This window comes from Schistocerca cancellata, unplaced genomic scaffold (assembly GCF_023864275.1).
Source record: "Schistocerca cancellata isolate TAMUIC-IGC-003103 unplaced genomic scaffold, iqSchCanc2.1 HiC_scaffold_590, whole genome shotgun sequence".
In the NCBI taxonomy this organism is placed as follows: domain Eukaryota; kingdom Metazoa; phylum Arthropoda; class Insecta; order Orthoptera; family Acrididae; genus Schistocerca; species Schistocerca cancellata.
The window spans coordinates 140,001-145,000 of record NW_026046602.1 but is presented as its reverse complement, the minus strand read 5'-3'; the positions used below and the strand labels follow the sequence as shown (position 1 = coordinate 145,000).

Here is a 5,000-nt window from a genome sequence, read left to right as displayed (position 1 = left end):
GTCCACCATGTCGCGCGCAACACGAAAACCAAATACCGCCATCTGCAAGTCTCCCGAAACATGACCTGCTGCACCGACGATACCGCCATCTATGAGACGCCACCCCGACTACGACATCGCTAGGTCCCACAGTACCCATTTTCCGACGCCACCCACAAAGCCTGCATCATCTGTCCACCACAGGAACCCGAACGCCAGTGCCTGCGTCGCACGAAGTAGTCAACCGACAATCACCCCACCCGCACCCGCACCCGCACCCGCACGTGCCCCACCCCAACCGCCGAAATCGCAACTCCAGCGGATGAACGGCGGACTCTTCACGCACTCGTACGTTGCAATCCACCCCTATATCTTGCGTTTCACGAAGAGTTATATCCAATATGCCAAATTCCCGCTGTCCCTATACATGCTGTAAGTCTGTGCACACAATATGAACCACACCTCAGCGAGACACTCTATCACACATTACTCTCTGCCTGTAACAGACACAGATACAATATGTAAGCACCAGCATGGACCAACGTCCGGTGCATCCTCTCCGCCACAGTACACCATCCACACTATGATAACCACACCAGGGAGTCCAATTCTAAAATAGAATATCCCACCCGTCCGACATCCACAACTGCTCAGATAAGCCACCAACACCCACACATGTCCTACACAGGGGTGCACCCAACACCACCACACTGCCACCTGTTACGGCACAGAAACAATGGCAGGAATGAATCACACAGGTGTGCCGCAACCACAGACGCGGCGCGCCTCCAGTCACGAGCGAAAAGCGCATAAGCGCATCCTGACGAGACATAACTGCTGTGACATACTGACGCTGCCTCAGACATTCACTTACAATGATCACTACCAACGAACCTCGGCCCCCCCCCCCCAACAACACACTCTCTTACCACGTTGTGTACTGTAATCCAACCCATTTCGCACCTTAACCTAACCCATTTTGCACCTTAACCTAACCAAATTCGTAACGCAATTTGTACCACAATTTCTACCGCAATGTAACGCAATTTGTACCGCAATGTAACGCAATTTGTACCGCAATGTAACGCAATTTGTACCGCAATGTAACGCAATTTGTACCGCAATGTAACGCAATTTGTACCGCAATGTAACGCAATTTGTACCGCAATGTAACGCAATTTGTACCGCAATGTAACGCAATTTGTACCGCAATGTAACGCAATTTGTACCGCAATGTAACGCAATTTGTACCGCAATGTAACCCAAGTTGTGCCTTAACCTAACCCAAGTTGTGCCTTAACCTAACCCAAGTTGTGCCTTAACCTAACCCAAGTTGTGCCTTAACCTAACCCAAGTTGTGCCTTAACCTAACCCAAGTTGTGCCTTAACCTAACCCAAGTTGTGCCTTAACCTAACCCAAGTTGTGCCTTAACCTAACCCAAGTTGTGCCTTAACCTAACCCAAGTTGTGCCTTAACCTAACCCAAGTTGTGCCTTAACCTAACCCAAGTTGTGCCTTAACCTAACCCAAGTTGTGCCTTAACCTAACCCAAGTTGTGCCTTAACCTAACCCAAGTTGTGCCTTAACCTAACCCAAGTTGTGCCTTAACCTAACCCAAGTTGTGCCTTAACCTAACTCAAGTTGTGCCTTAACCTAACCCAAGTTGTGCCTTAACCTAACCCAAGTTGTGCCTTAACCTAACCCAAGTTGTGCCTTAACCTAACCCAAGTTGTGCCTTAACCTAACCCAAGTTGTGCCTTAACCTAACCCACGTTGTGCCTTAACCTAACCCAAGTTGTGCCTTAACCTAACCCACGTTGTGCCTTAACCTAACCCACGTTGTGCCTTAACCTAACCCACGTTGTGCCTTAACCTAACCCACGTTGTGCCTTAACCTAACCCACGTTGTGCCTTAACCTAACCCACGTTGTGCCTTAACCTAACCCACGTTGTGCCTTAACCTAACCCACGTTGTGCCTTAACCTAACCCACGTTGTGCCTTAACCTAACCCACGTTGTGCCTTAACCTAACCCACGTTGTGCCTTAACCTAACCCACGTTGTGCCTTAACCTAACCCACGTTGTGCCTTAACCTAACCCACGTTGTGCCTTAACCTAACCCACGTTGTGCCTTAACCTAACCCACGTTGTGCCTTAACCTAACCCACGTTGTGCCTTAACCTAACCCACGTTGTGCCTTAACCTAACCCACGTTGTGCCTTAACCTAACCCACGTTGTGCCTTAACCTAACCCACGTTGTGCCTTAACCTGCTCTGTAATTGGCATATGACACGTTACATTAATCTAGTGTTGTCTAACCACAACCCTCTGAATATAGTTCGCTACTCGCACCGCCCACCCTCTTGTGTATCGTTTCATGTTCAACACTTCGCAAGTGTTGCTTACTTTTTACATGCTCCCGCTGTACACTGTAATGTGGACGACTGCAGGATGTACATCGCCCCCCCCTCCCCCCCCCCCCTGCCTTCGCACGCTGGTCGTTCAGGTGCTTGCGTGTTCAATGCCCTTCGCAGCTGTTCACTGGCATTCGCATGTCGAAGCGCTCAGTCTACGTCGTGGTACGGCCTGTGTCCACTGTCCGCTGATGTCGTAAGCTTAACCCTCACATTGTACTGCACATAGGTCCGTATGTACTGAATGATACGCTGTGGCACATGTGTGACCGTACAACGACTGCGCCCAACAACAGCGAACCATACGGTCCAAATGTTGTGCACTCAGCCACGTGCCGTCTCCCCATAACAGCTACATTGCAGTGTGGTACGCCATAGAGACGTGTGGGAGTAACGGACGCCCTGGATGGCGATCAGCATGAGCCGTCTGTTGATGTAGTGGCGCGTGTATTCAAACGTAGTCGTCTCTTCTCACACAGTGTGATAGCATGGTGCACCGCGTTCCACATCTGCGACATGGTACAGATGCTGGTTGACAGTCGGTGTCGTAATGGACATCGCATACGTAGGGGGCCACCTCCCACGTGTTCTCTAGTCGTGCACATTTTGTTGCGTGTATGTGGGCAGACGTAGTGTGTCGTGGCACCTAACAGACAGGTATGCAATAATCGTTGCATTTGCAAACTGGGATGGACGTCTACGTTTGCTGGTGACGTTACGCAAATGAACAACTGGTAAACCCATTGTGGTGCGGTTGTTGTTGCTGGAGGTAAATCAGTAAGGGCAAATCTGTGTGTGAAGCGATACGCGGCGGTGGCTGGGTGGGACCGTCCCCGGCCGGTGAGGGGGGGCCGCCCGGCGTGCTGGCCGCGCGGTGCGTGGGCGCACGCGCTACAGCCGGCTGGTGGGGGCGCCCAGTGGCAGGCGCGCCGGCCGACGGACGCGGCAGGCGGCGCAGCTGCGCGCCGGGGCACCCTGCGCGCGGCGCCGGGCGGCCAAAGTGGGTCCTCGCGGGCCCGGTGCGAAGCGCGGTGGACATCTGCAGTGTGCTGGTCCGACTGAGGACTGTGTGCGTTGAGGATGCGCCGCCGCCCGGCACTCGGCGCCGCGACGCCGTCTGCTGCTCGGTCGCCCCAGCGGTTCTCGCTGGTGGTTTGTATCGCAGTTGTGCAGACGTGTTGGCACGTGCGCTGTGCTGGGAGAGTTCGCTTCGGCACCCACGTGGGGCCTTTGCCCTTCTGTGGCGCTGGCGTTGGAGCTGCCGGTCACCGTAGGTGGCGCGTGTTGTCTCCCGCCGGCAATGCCACGACAGCACGCTCCCGGGCCTCTGTCGGCAGCGGCAAGCTCAGTTGGGAGCACGGGTGGTCGCACCTAAAGCGTCTACTCGCCTAACTCCGGGCGATTGCGCCTCTCTCGAACCCGACCAAGTACTTAGGACGGCGCTGCGCGCCGCCGGGACCTGAGAGGGTTTCGAGGTGTATTGTGCAGGGGAGCTCAGCCTCCTCCTGTTTGCAGAATAATTGAGCGGACGCTTGCGTGTTCGCGCGGGCCCCTGGGACACACTCCCGGGCGGCCGGCTGCTCAGCTCTAGTTGACGCAGCTCCCTGGTTGATCCTGCCAGTAGTCATATGCTTGTCTCAAAGATTAAGCCATGCATGTCTCAGTACAAGCCGCATTAAGGTGAAACCGCGAATGGCTCATTAAATCAGTTATGGTTCCTTAGATCGTACCCACGTTACTTGGATAACTGTGGTAATTCTAGAGCTAATACATGCAAACAGAGTCCCGACCAGAGATGGAAGGGACGCTTTTATTAGATCAAAACCAATCGGTCGGCTCGTCCGGTCCGTTTGCCTTGGTGACTCTGAATAACTTTGGGCTGATCGCACGGTCCTCGTACCGGCGACGCATCTTTCAAATGTCTGCCTTATCAACTGTCGATGGTAGGTTCTGCGCCTACCATGGTTGTAACGGGTAACGGGGAATCAGGGTTCGATTCCGGAGAGGGAGCCTGAGAAACGGCTACCACATCCAAGGAAGGCAGCAGGCGCGCAAATTACCCACTCCCGGCACGGGGAGGTAGTGACGAAAAATAACGATACGGGACTCATCCGAGGCCCCGTAATCGGAATGAGTACACTTTAAATCCTTTAACGAGTATCTATTGGAGGGCAAGTCTGGTGCCAGCAGCCGTGGTAATTCCAGCTCCAATAGCGTATATTAAAGTTGTTGCGGTTAAAAAGCTCGTAGTTGGATTTGTGTCCCACGCTGTTGGTTCACCGCCCGTCGGTGTTTAACTGGCATGTATCGTGGGACGTCCTGCCGGTGGGGCGAGCCGAAGGCGTGCGACCGCCTCGTGCGTGTTCGTGCGTCCCGAGGCGGACCCCGTTGAAATCCTACCAAGGTGCTCTTTATTGAGTGTCTGGGTGGGCCGGCACGTTTACTTTGAACAAATTAGAGTGCTTAAAGCAGGCAAGCCCGCCTGAATACTGTGTGCATGGAATAATGGAATAGGACCTCGGTTCTATTTTGTTGGTTTTCGGAACCCGAGGTAATGATTAATAGGGACAGGCGGGGGCATTCGTATTGCGACGTTAGAGGTGAAA

General features: G+C 53.6%; 1 non-coding gene across 1 annotated transcript in view; it reads left to right on the top strand.

Moving 5' to 3' along the window:
- The first annotated feature begins 3,995 nt into the window (after window positions 1-3,995).
- LOC126132888 (small subunit ribosomal RNA) overlaps window positions 3,996-5,000 on the top strand; it is a 1,909-nt gene continuing 904 nt past the window's right edge. Inside the window, exon 1 of the ribosomal RNA XR_007527537.1 lies at window positions 3,996-5,000. This exon is cut by the window's right edge and continues 904 nt beyond it. This is a non-coding gene — a ribosomal RNA (small subunit ribosomal RNA).